The sequence below is a fragment of the Monodon monoceros genome, unplaced genomic scaffold (genome assembly GCF_005190385.1).
Source record: "Monodon monoceros isolate NGI ecotype Baffin Bay Population unplaced genomic scaffold, NGI_Narwhal_1 Super_Scaffold_10, whole genome shotgun sequence".
Lineage (NCBI taxonomy): Eukaryota > Metazoa > Chordata > Mammalia > Artiodactyla > Monodontidae > Monodon > Monodon monoceros.
This window is the reverse complement of record NW_021703766.1, coordinates 24,746,608-24,766,617: the sequence shown is the minus strand read 5'-3', so window position 1 is coordinate 24,766,617 and position 20,010 is coordinate 24,746,608. Positions and strand designations below refer to the sequence as shown.

The window sequence follows — 20,010 nt, the reverse complement described above, 5'->3', positions numbered from 1 at the left end:
CATTTGTTGGTATTTAAAACCGAATGAACTTTTTGGCCAAACCAATATATGATGAAGTGTTGCTCTGGGATATTTAAATGATTCCCTTAAAAATTCTGTAAGAGATGCAAGTAATATTTGGAATCTTTCTATTATTGCTTTTATTTGATGGACTCTATTTTTTTAAATACAATACCATGTTGTACAAGTATTAGGATAAATGTGAAACTATGATTTATTAAGGTTACCAATATTTATCTGAGGGGAAAATTCTGTATACATTTAATTAGATTTTCCCAAAAAAATCCATGTTATTAGTTGAGAGCAACATGCATGCATGTCTATTGTATTCATAATTAGAAGGAAAACACTTCACAGAATTATTTTCTAGAGCCATTGTCTCAGTGGTGATCACCTCAACCATCTTTTTCGTTTTTAGGGTTTTATTAGGATTGTAATAGAGCATCAGAGTTTTCTTTTCAACTGCATCTAAGGTCTTCTATAGTAATTGAATTAGGGTCCTAACATAAAAAGGACAATATATTCAACTGGAATAATTAAAGCGAGCTTACTGAAAGGGTTCTTTGTAAAAATGTTATTAAGATTATAGGAAATGAACAAAGTGTGTTGAATTACCTGGGTTTAGATATAGTAGGAGGTATTGCCATTCTGAGACCTGAGGTTTAAGGAGGAGAAGTTAGTGGAACCTGGAAAGAGCTATAATTATAGTAGAGATTCCCCAGAGAAAGGATGTGGCTTTGGAAAGGATAGTTTATATGCTTCCAAAACTAGATCCAGCATGGAGAGAGCCAAGAGTATAAATACCACAATCTCTATCTCTTTCTATTCTCCAGTCTCCACACAGTTTCTCCCAATTGATGTCCTCACTGGGACACCAGGGGTCAAGGAGGCCTGTTGTTACAATCCATGTATGTCAGACCTGTGAGACAAGGAAGAATTATGAAGGGCAGAGAGCTGATCTTGAGGAATAAACAATGGGTATCCAGAACTTTTGAAACTATTATCTACCAGATAATTCATTATCTCTGTATACAAAGCTGTCGTCACAGTATGCACCCAAAATACGTAAAGTATAAGAATAACCTGATTGTAAAGATAGTAATGGGGTCTTGTGTCTTGTAAAGTTATTTGTTTCTTCTGTGGAGTCTGAACCTTCTACATGTATTGCTACCTATTCTGAATAGGAGCCTTTGAACTCTGGGGAATTAAAGGACAATCTTCGTCTTTTCATTTACTTTATTTTATTTTATCTTATTTTTATTTTATTATGTTTACCATCTTACAGTGTGCTGCATTAAATTGAAAGATGTGTTTTTGGAATAACCTAGAATTATATTCAAATTCTAGGTCCACTGTTACCCAGGGTGTAATGACTATTTAACTAACTTAGCTTATACCAAAACAACAACAAAAAAAACCCCTCCTCTTTTTAAAGTAGGACTATTGATACTAACTCCAAAAATAATTTTTGAGGGTTATATAGGCAATTTATAAAGGATGCATATCACTATACTTGCCACGTGATACTAATAAAATATTAGTTTGAGGTTCACCATATTCCTCTAGCAAACTTCCCCCTTTTTCAAGGCAGTAGGCTCATTTTTCCAATTGAGAAAGACTAAGAATATTCTCTGACTGCCACAGCACTGGAGATTTAATCAAAAAAGAATTTCACGCATGAAAACTTTTAGCTTAAATGGAGAACGTTTGCAGACTGGTGTATATATGTGTATGCGTGTAAGCCTGTATGGTGAGGGGTGTGGGTGGTATCGAGGAAAGGAAGTAAAGCAGCAGGGATAGAAAGCGTTCTCCTTGCCTAATAACATTGAATGAGTAGAACAAGGGAGATTGACTGCTAAGTGAATGAAGCTCTGACTTTTCACAACTGGGAGTGTAATTCAAGTTCAAAATGATACCTAATTGTCAAACTGGGACTCTGGTTGAGGCAATATCTAAGCCACCCATGGAGAATGTTTGAATTGACTGCTATGGATAAACAAGACATTATTTTCTTAGCTGAGGGCCTAGCATTCAAAATTTTGTAAAACAAAACAAAACAACAACTAAAAATCTCATGGATTTAGTCTCTGAATTCGGAGCATACTTCTGACAAAGGCCATCATCGCCAACTGCTGCATGGTTGACTTTACATCTGCCTTGACAATTTTTCTGTCAATTAAATTAGAGAAATTTAGGGTACATACAAATATAGTTGCATTCCATCCACCAGAAGCACTCTTAGGTGCCTAGACATTCTAAAATGTCTGTTTATGATAGACTACTCCAAGCATAAAAAGTTTTCAAATGTTGAGTTGTGATCCGTTATAAAAGCCATGAATGTTAATAGCTCAGAAAATACCTATGTAAAAACTATGTGGCATTTTTTCCCTCCCACACCCTCACCTGGTTGCAGAATTATCATAATGCAACATAATCTGATAATAATTATCTGATAATGTTTCTATGTATATAAAAAAAGGGAGGTACATTCCATTTAATTGAAAGCATATCTCTGCATGCAGGGTAGGAGAAATTAAATGAGGCCCCTTATAAAGCACCTGGCATATCACAGAGAAAGAATAAATGATAAACTGCTCACCATATCCACGCATCCTGCAGTGACACTTTAGCCTTTGCTAGTCTTCATTTTCTCTAATAAAAAATAAGGACAATAGTTTCTGTGCCACACTGGTAGTGAAAAATTTGATTGAAAAGATGTCAAATACCTGGTAGAGTGTCTTGACTGTAGTAGTATTCAAAAAAATCCTCAACATGACATAAAGCTGAGTCTTTAAATAAAATATGAGTAAGTTAATGAGCTATTGGTATAAATATATACAGGCATTGCTCCGAGTTACAAACACCCATCTGAGAATACTTGATTCTGAAAGAGTTATCTGTCAACAATCATTTATTTAAGGAGCCATTAATTCCTATTAAAATTAATCTAAAACTGACAATGTTTCTATTCCTGGAAAAATAAGCCCAGCCTCATTGTGGTGATTTGATAGTATGCATTCATACTTACATTCTATAGATAACTGAAAGCTCTGTCACTGCATTAATAACATTAAAAAAAAAAATTCCTGAAGCAGTCTGGCCCTTAGTAGCAAATGCAACATCAGCCACTTCCAATTGTTCAGAAAACAGCACTAATTGAAAAGGTTCAGATCATCCATGGATTGTGACAAACAGCATCTCCTACACATCTGTGCCTGGAAGGGTACTGATTTTGTGTAAAAAAGCAAATTCAAGATTAAAAAATATACAAAATATTGGTTACAGTATCATATAAATCAATGTTCTACCATAAGAACATAGCAATAAAATCTTGTCTTCTAAGAGACTACAGCAAGTTCTGACATTGTATTAAGTATCCCTCCAAAATAAGTTTGCATGCATATCAAAACTGAATATATATTGCCTTATATTTTGTAAGAAAATTTTTTAACTGAATCATAGTTGATTTACAATATTGTGTTAGTTTCAGGTATACAGCAAAGTGATTCAGTTACATTTTTTTTTCAGATTATTTTCCATTATAGGTTATTATAAAATATTGAATATTGTTCCCTGTGCTATACAGTAAATCCTTGTTGCTTAGGTATTTTATGTATAGTAGTTTGCATTTGTTAATCCCATACTTCTAAGCTAGACAAAGACAAGTTTTATATGATATCACTTGCATGTAGAATCTAAAAAAATAATATGAGTGAATCTGCATACAAAACAGAAACAGACTATTAGACATGGTAAGCAAACTTGTGGTTACCAAAGGGGAAAGGAAGTGAGGAGGGATAAATTAAGAAAGATCTTATTTAAGAAAGAGATATGAGAGAGAGGAGTGTGGCCCTGGGTCTGAAAATCATCTGGGACAAAATCTAATCTAATCTAATATGATATGGTATAGTGATATTATATGCTATATAATGCAGTGGGGTATATTTGTATCTCTTTGATATCTGAAGTGGATCAGTGTAATAAATCAATGGTTTTCAAACTGTATTTTTTTTCTTTTTAAGATAAACACATCTTTAATTACGAGATTATATGTGAAATGCCATGTCTGTACATCCTACCTCCCCACCCCACTTCTGTGGACACTTCACGGTGCAGGTAGACCTTGGTGGAGGAGCAGAATTTGAATCAAGACTAAACCACGCTAAATTATGTACACTTAGCCAAACTAAACCAAACCAACACAAAGCATTACATTAGGCAATAAAAAGTATCTAAGTATAATCTGCTAAATAACATGCTGATAAAATATTGGCTCTATTGCTTTGATAATATTTCCACAGACTTATCAGAACTTTTGTGAATCCTTCTGAATCGGAGGGATATCTGCTAGATTTTTGACTTGTGAAAAGGTAAGAAACAAAGTTACAAAGAGAGGTGTTTCCTTCACCGTAGATAAGTCTCAGGCCTTCTATCTTAAAGGTCCAGAATCTCCATTTTGAATTTATCTGTGATATAATATAGATTATTCTCAGGAGTTCTGATTTCAGTAGAAAGGCTCAAGAAAACTTCTGTGCAAATCTAAAGGGCAAAGCAAATGACTCTAAGTATCGAGAAAAGTGACTTCTACATTTACCCTAAGAGCAATACAATCAAGTTAGGCAGAAGCCAGATTCTCAGAACTTGGCTTAAAGAGATTTGTGACATGAGCTGAATGTGCAACAGTGTCAGAATCCTTTAACATGATGCTTATATCCGAACAATGGAGATTTAACTCTTAGGTCAAGCAAACTTGTCCTCCATTCTCTCCCCAGGACAGCGCTTAAATGAAAAATACCCACCTGCTCCTCTACACTGACTATTTATTTCAAGGCTTACAAGAATCCTCTTTGACCGACATGTCTGATGATTGAGCACCGGAGACCTGTTTGTGAGTGCTCCCTTATTCATGTATTTAGTAAATGCTTCACTTCTGGGATGCAAGCACCAAGGTCTTTCTAAGAGAGAAGGAAAGATGGTGAATCAGTGACCAGTTAGACTAAATCTCCTTCTTTGAGGCAAAACAATGTAGTGTAAAACCTTGGACTTAGGAGTCAAACTTACCTAGATGCTAACCCTTAGTCCTCATGTATTAGGAACTTGTCAAATATCGGCCAAGTCTCAATTTTCTCAGGTGTATTTACTTCATGTAATGATCATGGGTACAAAGTATCTAGAACCCAATAGGTGTTCCATCTACATTTAAATTTATTTATTTAATTTATTTATTTTTGGCTGCATTGGATCTTCATTGCTGTGCACGGGCTTTCTCTAGTTGCAGAGAGAGGGGGGCTACTCTTCATTGCGGTGCACGGGCTTCTCATTGTGGTGGTATCTCTTGTTGCAGAGCACAGGCTCTCGGCACAGGCTTCAGTAGTTGTGGCTCGTAGGATCTAGAGTGCAGGTTCAGTAGTTGTGGCACACGGGATTACTTGCTCCGCGGCACGTGGGCTCTTCCCTGACCAGGTTTTGAACCTGTGTCCCCTGCATTGGCAGGCGGATTCTTAACCACTACGCCACCAGGGAAGCCGTCCATCTACATTTATGTTCCTTCTGTTCTTTTCCTCTTGCCCTTAAAACACTTAAAATAAAACTGGGACAATAAACTCAAATATGTGTTTGGAGAGTTACATGATTCTCTTGCAAAGAAGTCCATCAAAGAACAGAAATGGCACTAACTCTCAAAAGTCTAAGGACACCCAAGTGATTATTTTTTCTCTTCTAAACTTTTGCCAAATCATAATACTAGTGGTTTAGCAGGTTACCAATATTTTTGGTACAGGCACCTTTTCATCACATGTTCTTCTGCTCCTATATGTAATTTTTGTTTCTTCTCCTCCCAATTGTTTTATCTTTCTTTCCCAGAGCAAATATGTCCAAATTTCTCTCTTCTCTGGTGAAGTTTTAAAACTACTCCTTACATTCTGCTTGTCAAAAAATTAAAGTTAAATATTAGCGGAGTGCCTCATTTATTCATTAAACTTAAAACCAGTGCCTTCATGGCTGAGCTGGTCTTTAATGACAATGGTAACTTTCATTATTTACAAATCACGGCTGATGTGTGTATTGTTTAGTCTATAACTAGTGTTTCTTACAGTTCACAGCTGACACAGTTCCTCACAGTGAGGAAAGAATGCAGAAACTTCCTTTGGCATTTGCTAATGCGAGGAAAAAGAGGAAGATTGAAGGGTGTTTCAACCTCTGCTTGGAAATCAAATGTGTGATGACCAAGGTATTACAAGTAAAATTACAGCAACATATGTTCTAAGTATTAATTATCTAATATCTATTAACAATTATCTATTAATTTGGGGAAGACTTAGTTGTGAATACCCATTATTAACCAGGCATAATAACAGGTATTTTACCCAAGGAAAAAGAACTAACATTTGCTAAGTGTTTGCTAGATCCTAGAGACCAGGCTACTTTTTATGTATACATTTTATTTAATCCACTAATCCCCAGAATGTAAAACCTTCTCTTTTGTAAATGAAAAAATAGTTACAGAAGATTTACAGACAAAGCAAGGAAGTAGAAGAGGCAGGGATTAAATGGGTCTGAATAACTCCCCAAATTTTATCCTTTCAAAAATAACAAGTTAGTACCATCAGGAGAGTAAAAATCCTATTAACAACTTGGGGATCATTGAAACTGCATTCTTAGACTTATTATATAATTAACTTTTCTTTTCCAAATGTAGTTTCTATATTGAAGGGAATGTAATATACAAATTATTGTAAAGGTTCTTGCAAGTAGTTCAAAATATCAAACACATTAAGGACCATTCCAATTATTTTTGTTTTTATTCCAAAATTTCTCAGGCAAACCATTTTTTAAAATAAATTTATTTATTTTATTTATTTATCTTTGGCTGTGTTGGGTCTTCGTTGCCACGCGCAGGCTTTCTCTAGTTGAGGGATGCAGGAGCTACTCTTCGTTGCGGTGCGTGGGCTTCTCCTTGCGGTGGCTTCTCTTGTTGCGGAGCACGGGCTCTAGGTGTGCAGGCTTCAGTAGTTGTGGCTCCTGGGCTCTAGAGCGCAGGCTCAGTAGTTGTGGTGCACAGGCTTATTTGCTCTGTGGCATGTGGGGTCTTCCCGGACCACGGTTTGAACCCGTGTCCCCTGTATTGGCAGGCGGATTCTTAACCCCTGCTCCACCAGGGAAGCTCAGGCAAACTATTTTTTAAAGGTATTAAACCTAAAGTAAATTTCAGAAGTCACTATTGGGAGTTCCCTGGTGGCCTAGTGGTTAGGATTCCGAGCTTTCACTGCTGTGGCCTGGGTTCAATCCCTGGTCAGGGAACTGAGATCCCACAAGCTGCACGGTGCAACCAAAAAAAAGAAGTCACTATCAATATTATTCAAATATCTTTGTAGATGGAGACCAAACTATTATTGTTGTGTTGTATTACCAAATTAATTGCATCTTCCTTCTTGAATGGTTGTATGATCAATTCTCTGACTTTGATTTCATAATTGCTTAAAGATCTTCTTACCTAATCCCACTTTAGAAAGTGGCTGGCGGACTATTTATTTCTCATCCAGGTTTTTCAAATCTCTCCTCTCTCACCTCATCTCATAGTTCTCTGTTGTTCTTATCAGGTGAGCATTATCATTATATATATTATACTTTAGATGTTTTCTAATATCAAATTTATTTCTCCTAATAGGCTCTGATCATATGGGGGAAGGACCAAGTTTTATTATTTGTTTGTATCATTTATAATTCCCATTAACAGACAAATACTGTTAAGAAACACATTATAGAGTCAAGAACTGTGGAACAGATTTTAGATCAAATTTATAGATTTGTGGTCAAATGTATTTATGTCACTTACTTAGCTACATGAACTTAGGCAAGTTAATGAATTTCCTGAGTTTTGGTGCCCAAGAACCTAACAGGTTGTTTCGTGGAACCTTACAAAGCTGTCTCATGCCATTACTTTCAAGAATAGCCAGTGTTTATTGAAAACATACTGGTTGTATACATTGAATAAGTTACTAACCTTGTTTATACTCAGTTTCCTCATCTGCATAATGGATATAAAAATAATTACTATCTTGGAACACTGTAATGGATATTGAATAAGGTAATGCACTGAATTTCTTAGCACAGTGTCTATAAATGTTCAACAATTTCCATAATTTTACCATTTCCCTCAAAATGACCAATGGCATTTCCTCCTCTTCACCTCAAGTTCACATCCTCAGTACCTGTGTGCTTTACTTATCCTGGAAGAAGTCTAGAATTCCACGTAAAAGAAAAGAGGACAGATGTAGTCTGCTAGAACAAGAACCTATAGCTCAACTAGTAGAGGCTGGTGGGTCAGAGAGTTTACTAAATGTCCTTATGTTGTTAAATGATAAGAAATATTCATGTGAGATCATCTTTTCAAGCACAAGAAACAGATAATAGAAGGAACATTATGACTCCTTTGAAATGCAGCAAAAGAGCCATGGTTAAAATTTTAACAAGTTAGAGTCATTAGCTAAACAAATCCTGACAGTTTCACAGTCACATAGATACCTAACAAAAGCATGATTTGTGAGTCACCCTTAAGAGGTCCTTCTGCACCAACATTCCATTTTGTTCCTTTACTATGGATACTACAGTGTCATTCACTATTTTCTCTGCTAGCGAGGTGTGTTTAAAGTACAGCTAATGTTTCCTTTTATCAGTGATCAGAAGAGAGATTCTTTTCTGCATCTCACTGTATTGATCCTCTCTAAAAAGAGGGACATTGTTGAGGAAAATGAATCAATCCATTTCTTTAAGCTTTCCAAGTGGAGACTGTCTTTCTTAGATTTTGCTGTTTCCTCTTAAGTACTAAAATGGTAGATGGTACTCATTGGCCCAACTATAAATAAGACTGAAAAATTATGAATTATGCCATATATAATTTATAATTCTTAATAAAAAGGCAACCTGATAGAAAAATATTTTAAAGAGTACCTATCAAATGCTAGGCATTTGGTATTTAATTTACATACAATTCTCTCATAATCCTCACAAAGGTGCAGTGGCACAGGAAATAGTAACATTATTTTTCGGTCAAGGAAACTAAGGTCAGAAGGTTAAAAATAAATGAAAATAAATATCCCTTGTGGAAGCAATACCTTTAGGAGAGAAGCTTGAAAGAAAAATAGAATGAGAAATGAATCCCATTTATTTATTTTCTAGCAGGGAAAATATTATTATTACTAATGATTCATGTTATATTCATAGTTCAAATTTATTTTGAGTTTTATATTTTCATTTTAGTATGAACCAAAAAATAGAAGTTTCAGGTGTAATTTTCTTATTGAATTATTTTAATTCCCCCCTTCACCTCTGAAGTACATATCAAATTTTATAGAGCAATTGGCTAAGAAAACGATGTATTTTTTTTTTTTTTTTGCTAGAGAAATGCACTTTATATAGCACTACCCAAGAGTAAATTCCCTTTTATATTAGCTAGGTATGAACATGTGCATTGACTCATAAAGGAATATCTGTTATTTTAGATATTTTTATTAGTGGCCAGTCATCTTAGTTGCAGAAACAATAAAGCTAAAACCTTTGAAACCACCGTAGAAAATTATCATAATAAAGAGTTAGTGCAGAGAGATATGAAGCGTGTGCAAAACTGATTTCATTGAATTTGCAGTATTCTCCCTTATGAAGAAAATATTTAATTTGTGTAGTTATATATTTATTTTTCTTGGATGAACTCACTGTGAAGCATAAATATTTCCCTAACCAGAGATTTTATATGTGAGCGGTTTTGTTTTGTTTTGTTTTTTGCAGTACGTGGGCCTCTCACTGTTGTGGCCTCTCCCGTTGCGGAGCACAGGCTCCTGACGCGCAGGTTCAGCGGCCACGGCTCACCGGCCCAGCCACTGCACGGCATGTGGGATCTTCCCGGACCGGGGCACGAACCCGTGTCCCCTGTATTGGCAGGCGGACTCTCAACCACTGCGCCACCAGGGAAGCCCTGTGAGCGGTTTTTATAGCTTCCTAAACCTTTCTTCCCCTCCTGGAGAATCCAACCAAATTCTCTAATCTCAGCACTTTTCAAAAGGAAATCAGCCCCTCTGAATGGTGTGGTCAAATTGTTCCCTTGCCACTAGTGTGTGTTTAGTGATGCCTGGAGAAGAATGGGAAGGAGGAGCCCAGGAGATAATTCCTCTTTGTTACATACCTCAGAATCAACCAGCACGCTGCTGGGAGGCTGTCGGGCTCCACTCTTCCTGAATGCTATATGGAACATGATGTGTAGGTTATTTAAGGGGGAAAGAAGTATAGGGGATAGGGGTAGGAGGGTGAGTGTTGTTGGGGCCCAGTGCAGGCCACCCCAAAATATGCCTTAATGGCATGTTGATTATTTTGAAGTAAAGATACTTAAGAAACAGCCAAGGCAAGAGTGACAGTTTGACCCTCCTCTCTGTCTCCCTGAAAGCAGGAAATAAACCTCTCATGTGAAAGGTGCCCTCCTGGAAGGACACCCTTATCACCAGAGATAGAAAATTCAGTCAGTTGAGTAATATTCCATTGTATATATGTACCACATCTTCTTTTTCAGTTCTTCTGTCGATGGACATATAGGATGTTTCCATATATTGGCTATTGTAAACAACACTGCAATGAATACTGGGGTGCAGTTATCCTTTCAGACCATGTTTTTCTCCTGGTATATGCCCAGAAGTGGGATTGCAGGATCATATGGTAGCTCTATTTTTAGTTTCTTAAGGAACCTCCATAGTGTTCTCCATATATACAGTGGAATATTACTCAGCCATTAAAAAAATGAAATAAAGCCATTTGCAGCAACACGGATGGACCTAGAGATTGTGATACTGAGGGAAGTAAGTCAGACAGAGAAAGAGAAATATTGTATGATATCAGTTATATGTGGAATCTAAAAAAAATGATACAGGTGAACTTATTTACAAAACAGAAACAGACTCACAGACTTAGACAATGGACTTATGGTTACCAGTGGGGAGGGGGTGGGGAGGAGGGATATTTAGGGAGTTTGGGATTGACATGTGCACACTGGTATATTTAACCAAGAGGCACATGAAAAGATGTTCAACATCACTAATTATTAGAGAAATGCAAATCAAAACTACAATGAGGTATCACCTCATACTGCAGACTGGCCATCATCAAAAAATCTACAAACAATAAATGCTGGAGAGGGTGTGGAGAAAAGGGAACCCTCTTGCACTCTTGGTGGGAATGTAAATTGATACAAGCACTATGGAGAACAGTATGGACATTCATTAAAAAACTAAAACTAGAACTACCATATGATCCAGCAATCCCACTACTGGGTGTATACCCTGAGAAAACCATAATTCAAAAAGAAACACGTACCCCAATGTTCATTACAGCACTATTTACAATAGCCAGGACATGGAAACAATCTAAATGTCCATCGATAGAGGAATGGTTAAAGAAGATGTGGTACATGTATACAGTGGAATATTACTTAGCCATAAAAAGAAATGAAATTGGGTCTTTGTAGAGATGTGGATAGACCTAGGGTCTGTCATACAGAGTGAAATAAGTCAGAAAGAGAAAAAAAATAATATATTAACGCATATATGTGGAATCTAGAAAAATGGTACAGATGAACCTATTTGCAGGGCAGGAATAGAGACACAGATGTAGAAAATGGACATGCGGACCTGGTGGGGAAGGAGAGGGTGCGACAAATTGGGAGATCAGGATTGACATATATATGCTACCATGTGTAAAATACATAGCTAGTGGGAACCTGCTGTATTAGCACAGGGAGCTCAGCTTGGTGCTCTGTGATGACCTAGAGAGGTGGGATGGGGGGCGGGGGTGGGAGGGAGGTTCAAGAGGGAGGGGATATATGTATACATGTAGCTGATTCACTTCACTGTACAGCAGAAACTAACACAACATTGTAAAGCAACTATATTCCAGTAAAAAATAAATAAATAATAAAAAATAAAAAATATAACCAACAAGGACCTACCACAGGGAACTCTGCTCAATATTCTATAACAATCTAATTGGGAAAAGAATTTGAAAAAGAATAGATACATGTATATGTATAACTGAATCACTTTGTGGTACACCTGAAACTAACACAACATTGTTAACTATACTCCAATATAAAGTAAAAAGTTAAAAAAAAAGAAAGAAAATTCATTCGGGCTGAGAAGCCACGGTAAACAAACCTTGTTATTTCTTTAATTTGCTACTCCAAACCCAAACTCTGTTTAGATTCTTCACTAATTAATCACTCAAAGCCTGTTTATTTGTCCTGTTAATTCCTCACAAATTTGTTTCTTTGTCTTAAAAGTATAAAAGCTGCCTGCTTTGGCCATTCCTTAGGTCCTATTTCTATGAGAGCTCTATGTGCACAGTTAAAATTAATTTCTTTTTCTCCTGTTAATCTGTCTTGGTCAATTTTATGATTAGTCCAGCCACAAGAACTCAAGAGGAATAGAGGGGAAAATTTTCCCCTCCCCGACAGTGTGGGTCTGTGTGTGTGTGTTGGAGGGCGTTCCTGCTGTTTGAGATGATTTTACTGAACTTTTCTGAGTGGCCTAACTACAGAAGATTGAGTTTTCATGTACATTTTTATTGAAAATCTATCCATAACCCAATTGTATCCTTTACAAATAAGGAATTGACAACATTGTTTTCATGTAAAACAAATTTGAATAGACAATTTATAAGAGAAGAAGGAATACTGATTGAAAAGTACATATGGAAATATTCTACCTCTCAGCAATCAAATAAATACAAATCCAGCTTCAGTATTAGAGACAAATGAGCACATATAAAAATAAAAGAACATTTAATATGAGAATGTTTGCAGTAAATGGGCAGTTTTACCCTGATGGTGAGGCAAAAATTGGGGTGATCTTATCAGAAAATGTCCCCCAATATATCAAACTCTTAAATATTTTTATAACCAACCCTTAATACATAATCCTACTTCTGTAAATAAACTCTGAGAGGTCAACAAACTAAAAACACCAAAAACAATAAAAAGTTAAAATGTCCACATTGATATATTGTATAGCCTTATTCAAAATATTGAATACTTGGAAATGACACTTTAAACTGAAAAAAGAGGAGTTGACAAATAAATTATGGCATGCTTTATATGAAGAAATACTATGTGAGGATTAAATTCATCTTTGTAAAATATTGTAATATCATGGAAACTTTTGTTTTATATTACATGAAAAGATATATATTTTATATGTACACTATTTAATATGATATCAAAATTATTTACAGTTTAAACTATAAACTATGAGAAAAGTATACTGAAAATTTTAATTTTTATCAGTGACTATATCTGTCATTCTGGGTACTCGTTTTTTTCCTATGTTTCTACTTTCTATATCCTAAATATTTTCTCATGAGCACATATCAATTTTTTAAATGAATAAAAATAAATCTCATTAAAATTATTTTTAAGATGAGACTTAGAGTTTGGTAGGATTTTTGAGGGGGATTTATCATTTTATTAAAAACCTAAAATAAGCTAATCACCACCACCTCCCCAAAATGTTGAAAGATGTCATCTGAATAGCATGGATTACTCCTCCAGAAAACTAGATCACATTCTGGCTTCGTTATTATTTTAGAAAACTCACCTTTCAACCATCTGCAATATGGGCCATCATTCATATCGAACTTAATTAGAAAACAGTTTGGAAGTTGGAGAAATTCCTAATTTAAATCAATTAAAGGGAAAGTTGTCAGGTTCGCTTTGGGTTTGCTTATCTCTACTCTCACAGCAGGACTGAAGAGATCTGTCTTCCCCAATCTCCTTGTATACCTCCAGGATTATGTCATAGTGTTCAGTGTGTAAATCTAGGAACTCATGGTGGCAATTAGCATCTGAGGCTCCTGCCATAGCTAGGAGAAGTCTGGGTAACAAATGAAGGCATCCCAGGATTCCATGCTGAAAATTCTTTGATGGGTGCTTCCATTTACAATGACATATCTGTAGTTTTGGGGGCCAGGCAACCCTGTGCTCTAGCCCTATTTCCATTCTGTGTTGAGAGCTCTTCTTCCTTCCCTCACCCATGCCCTAAATCCTATTGTGTCACAGTTAATCTTGTTATCAAATGGAAAAAGCATGTCACATAGTGATTATTTAAGGAGCACATTCCTTTCACTAAATAGATCATTATAGGTTCTTTACCTCTCCATTGCTAAAATAAGATTCCTTGCCTTATCTGTCACCTGCCCATATCCCTGCTGGCTTAAAATGTGCGCTCACTCTCCACCCAACTTAGAGAGAACTACTTTTTATATAGTAATTTCATCTTCTCGTGCATTCTAAAATTATCGTTATCTGCCAAGCACGGGGATAAGATATATTCTCCAAGGTGATTTTATATATATAGATAGATAGATTTTTTCCCCCAAAATTAAGGTTCATGGGCATTTATACATCTGCCTTATCTGAGGCTGTGGTCCATGAGAACAGTCACCAAGTTTTAATCATCTTTAGTATCCTAAGATATACATGACTCTCAATTTATGACTTAGAATCAATGAATGAATGAATGAAAAAAATAGCTGTCTTCTATTATTTTTGAGTGCAAAAGTGATGGAATTTCTGAAATCTTTTGATAATTTGAGAAAATAATCCAGGATATTTGAAACTATACATACCTTAAAATTCCAGAATATATTATGGTTTATACATAGAATAAATCAAAAGAAATTTCTAAGCAAGAGACTAGAAAGTCTAGACTATATTATAGTAATGCATTAGGATATTTAATGGAAAATCCTAGACTAGGGGTTAGAAGACTCTATTCAGACTTTCTGTCTGTAGTCAAAATAGATGTAAAAGTTAAAACAATTACCCAAGTAATTAGGATGATTCGATTTTCTATTCTCCTCACATACTTTTAATGTGCAGATTTGTCTCCTATCAGATTGTAAACTCTTTAAGGTCAGAAATTCCACTTTTCTTTGAGTTTCCAGAATTGCCTCCCTTGGACTGTGTCTTAGTAGGTACTCATTTGGTTAACTGTTGTAAGCTAGCTACTGTAGAATGTACAGGCTCCAGAGATCTCAGTTCTCTTGCTCTTTGGTAGTTTCCTCTGGTACCTCAATTGCAGTTTACCAAGGTTCTTTCTGAAGGGCTGGTCCCATGTGGAAGAGCCCAGGGCAGAGAAGAGGACACTGCTAAAACAAGAGGTGTCTAGGGCATACTTTACAGTCAAGTTTACAGGTTTAAACTCGACTATGCTTTAAAATTGTCAGACACTTTGTAAATGAAGGCTCCTAGGCTCATATCTAGATATCCTGATTCAATGTTCTTGGACTACAGTCCAGAAAGACACTATTTATTTATTTGTTTGTTTGTTATTGAGGTATAATTGACATATGACATTATATTAGTTTCAGGTGTACAACGGTAATGATTTGATATTTGCATATATTGTAAAATGATCACCACAATAAGTCTAGTTAATGTCCATCGTATATGTAATATATATAACGTGCTTTATGACATATATTAAGGAGAAGACATTCTATTGAGATTTTGCTACAATAATAGCTACAGAAAAATAGGAGGACTGAAGGAAGAATTTGCTGTTTCCCTCTGCACAGGTCACTAAGGAACCCATGGGGAGGGGAAAGAGAGGCGTGCCTGGTAATGACCAGAGAGGGGGACAGAGGACCCCCTGGATGCTATCTGGCATGAGGAGTCTGATATGAGAGAGAGAGAGAAAAAGAGAGAGACAAAGATATAAAGAGAGAGAGAGAGGGGCTAACAGCCCAGGTTTCATGAGGGAGGGACAGGTGGGGTCCAAAGAGGTCACAGCACTTGGGAGTCATTGCATCAGAGCCTGCACCATGTCCTTCACCAGCACATCACCATCTTCTCACTGTTGACTGTCAGCTGGGCAGCTCCAGTGGACGGGGCATTCCAGGCTCAGTGGGACCAGTCTCCCACTGGTCAGTGTCCTTCCTGCAAACCTGTACCCACCATAGGCCCCACAAGGGACACAACCCAGGTTGGCAATGGCAGTCACTTTCTGTACCACAACATTGTTACTCTGACAGGTGTCTGGCAGCTTGAGCTCCTCTGTGATCTCATTCATGCCTGTCAGCTTTCCCTGTTCCTGAACTCATTCTCACTCATGAACACAGAGCCATCAGTTCCCCAGTGGCCGGATGGAGACATAGAACTCTTGGGTTTTGTTCACAGCTGGAAGCCTGGCCACCTAGGCTGAGTCACAGAAATTAATGTCCGTGACAGCAGTGGCAGATTCTCTGAGTGCTTAGGGCTCGATTTCAGGATGTTAATGCCAGCAGGAAGTTCAGGGCATGCTCACATGCAGTTCCTTGACAGGGGTATCAGAGCTGTTGAAGAAGTAAATGTGCACAGCCACTACGTGGGAGTCCCGGGAGAAAGGCTGGCTGCTGAAGATGTAGCCCACAGGTAGCCCCTCACCAGCTAAAAGGTGCAGCAGCTCCTGCCTCCCAACACCCAATACTGGAATCGGGAGTGAGGGCACGGCGGGGGCAGAGTCTGTGTCAGGCCCTGTAGGTCAGCAGCCAGACTGCTAGACACAACCCTGGGAGGAGAGACAGGTTGGATATTGGGAGGGGTGAAGTCCTCTAGATTGAGCAGGGAGATCTCCTTGGCTGCAGGGGCACTTTTGCCACTGGTTTTTGGTTTGTTTTTTGGTTTTCCTCTAGGAGGCAGGTTCCATCTGCTCTTCCTCAGACCCTGCTGCCTCTCAGACTTTGATGAACTATTGATGGAATCACTGTTGTCATCTGAGAAGGAGCCTGAGCACTTTCTTCCTCTTCACCTTCTTCTTCTCACCTTCCTCCTCACTCTGATCACTCTCGCTGCTCTTCCCCTTCCCCTCATCCTCATCCTGGTCTTCATTTTTGAACTCACTGCTAGACTCCCTGGAGCTGCTATTGCTGCTGCTCTTACTGTATGATTCACTCTCAAACTGGTGGTCGCTGCCTGTAGGCTGTGAGCTCTGAGTCCCCGTCAGAGGCTAAGTAGAAAGGTTTCTCCTTCCTCTTCCCTCCTCCTCCTCCTCCTTCTTCTTCTTCTCCTCCTGATTTGATCATGTGGTCCATTCACATATCTCCAAGTTGTACAAAGATGGATCCGGGGTTTCCTCTGGCCAGTCTGTGAGTTCCTGGTAGCCTGTGGCCTTGGCATTGAGCAGATGAGACAGTGAGCCCATCTGTAAGTGATCCTGGTCTTTGAAGAATAATTCCAAGACTGGGAGTGGTTTGGGTGCCATGAAGAGTGTCTTGGCATGGCAGCTGAGGGCCCCACACTGCTCCGAAGGGACCATAAATTGCTGGGTGAAGTGCGCCTGGTTTCTGATATCACAGTTTTTGCTGTACACGGCCAGACTCAGTACATACACGCTCAGCAGTTTGGTCTACTTAGAGTTGGTCAGGTAAAGCTTGGCCAACCAGGTTGATGACCTGCAGGTTGAAGATGTCCTCCTCTGCTGTGAAGGACTTGGCTGTTTTTCTCAGGACGTCAGATGCAATCCTAGGGACATGCTCACAGTACTCACTGAAGAGCCACAGGATGCTGGCTCGCGCCATGGCCACCTGGATGTTTTCTGATCTTTGCCCAGTGTTTGATGATCTCATGTTGTGCTGGGTCTATCTGCAGCAGCTTCTTCATGATGACCACTGACTCTGTGACCACGAGCTCATCACAGTGGGACAGCAGCTGCACCAGGTCATTGCAGCAGATGTCACCCACTCAGCCTATGTTAGTTGCCCAGCGTCTAGTGGCTTGGACCGTGGCTGCCACAAAATCCCTGTCTGTGCTGTGAATGTAGGTCTGGCATTCCCGTAGGAAAGTTACGGGTGTTAGTCTCATTTGTCAGGTTGGTCAGTGCTTCTAGCTTCAGGATCTTATCTGGGTGGGGTTGATGGGCCTGATGTAGAAATGTAGATGGGCCTCCTGTTCTAGGAGGGCTCAAGCATGTCTGGGCATAGTGGACATGGTGGCCACATTCTGAAGCACCATGTACTGCACCTCACTGCAGGGAGAGAATGGGTCAGAGGTACTTGGGCCCCTCAGTTGGGGCAAGGGGCAGCAGGTGGGGGGAGAAGGGAGGTGGGCCAAATAGGAGGGAGGGAAGGATAAGTGGGAGGAGGGCACCAGTAGGTAGAGGATATCAGTGGGAGGAGGACAGGACTGGAGTCAGTGTGGGGGTAGGTGAACTAGGGTGTGGAGGTTGGAGGGGGTGTGATACACTCAGAGTCCTGGAGAAGCCTTATTTATTTATTTATTTTTTTTGAGAGCACAAAATATTTTATTTAACAACTTACAGCGTAACAATTTGCATTTAGGAAAAATAGCTCCTCCCTTAAAGGAAGCTTCTTGAATCAAAAGCTGCTGGCAGTTTGGGAATTCCCTGGCGGTCCAGTCATTAGGACTCTGTGCTTTCACTGCCTAGGGCTGGGGTTCAGTCCCATGCTGGGAACTAAGATCTCACAAGTTGCGCAGCCAAGAAAAAGAAAAAGAAAAAGAAAACTTGCTGGTGGTCGACACAGAGAGCAACGGGCAGGGCTGGACTGGAGGAAGCCGAGGGAGCCAGGAGGGCCTCAGGTCCCAGGGATCACACCCAGCGCTGACGAAGGGAAATAAGAGGCTGCCCGTCATAAAGCCCAGCCTTTCTCAAGGTGGCAAGAACAAATGGATCCATTCCTACAAGTCTGTGAAACCTCGTGGATAACGTTCTGTGGGTCTCTCCTAGATGATCAAGTGAACCAGAAAAATGGGAAGGACCTGTGCTAATTCCACATTTACACGATTCCCACACGTAGAATTAAAATACCCAGTACACTAGGTTCCCCCAGCAGAACCTACAGACAACATTTCCTAATGATTTTTATAAATATTTAAATCTTTTTTTCAGTTTCTTTAGACTTAACAAGAATGTTAATAGTTTTCGGAGCCGAGGATGAAGCGTTAAAGCTATGAGTCCAATAAGAGGAGGTCATTTCTTTGAGGTTTAATATGGCTGATAGTCAACATGGTAACTACTGAAGATCTTAGAGTGGAAAAAATTTGATGCGCATATACGATGGACAATACGTGATGGACAGTACGTAGTAGATAGTACGGAACGGAACGGGTGATACCTGGGAGGAGAGAGAAGGGGCGGAGCCTAGAGTTAACAAGAAGATGGCGCCAGGCGGGTCGGAGCTTTATCGAGGGAGCGCTGGAAGACTGCGCCGCAAGCCCTCAGGCCTCTAGACTGTGTTAAAGAGACGCCTGTCCCTCAGGCTAGGCTTTAAGATGAACAAATGAGCCTCATTCACGTAAATTCCAGGCACTTCTGGAGGTGCCACCTGTGTGCTGAGCCCTGCGGCGGGTGAGTGGCCTCGGAGCCGTTTAAGTGTTGTTTCTCAGGGTCTTGAGGATGGGAGCCTCCTTGGTTTTGAAAACTAGATGTTTTGGGAGCTTGTCTCTCAGGTGCATGTCTTAAAAGCTGGAGTCCAAACCCTTTTCTCCTTAGGGAGGAGCATGGATTTCGAGTTCCCTCAGGGTGTGGGTTGCGCCACCGCACGTGGGGTTTATGGAGCAATTGTGTCTCAGACTCTGGTGGCCTCTTCGACGGGGGGCCTTGCCTCATTGGCTGGAGGTGTAGGAGTCACTCAGACTCCGTTTTTAGGTGTCGTTCCCCTCCCTCCGGAAGTTGTTCTGTATATAGCTGCGGATTCAGCGTGTCTGTGGGAGTAGGTGAGTTCTGGGTTTTCCTACGGTGGCGTCCTGAAGCCAGGACGGTGCTGGAGGCTGGGAGTCTGAAATGAGAGTGAGGGGCCTACGCATTTTTTTTTTTTTTGCCGTACGCGGGCCTCTCACTGTTGTGGCCTCTCCCGTTGCAGAGCACAGGCTCCGGACGCACAGGCTCAGCGGCCATGGCTCACGGGCCCAGCCGCTCCGCGGCATGCGGGATCCCCCCGGACCGGGGCACGAACCCGCGTCTCCTGCATCGGCAGGCAGAC

The 20,010-nt window shown here is 39.4% G+C and overlaps 1 pseudogene; it reads right to left on the bottom strand.

Moving 5' to 3' along the window:
• Positions 1-16,322: 16,322 nt before the first annotated feature.
• On the bottom strand, positions 16,323-19,637 carry LOC114902939 (annotated as a pseudogene).
• Between the last annotated feature and the right edge of the window lie 373 nt (positions 19,638-20,010).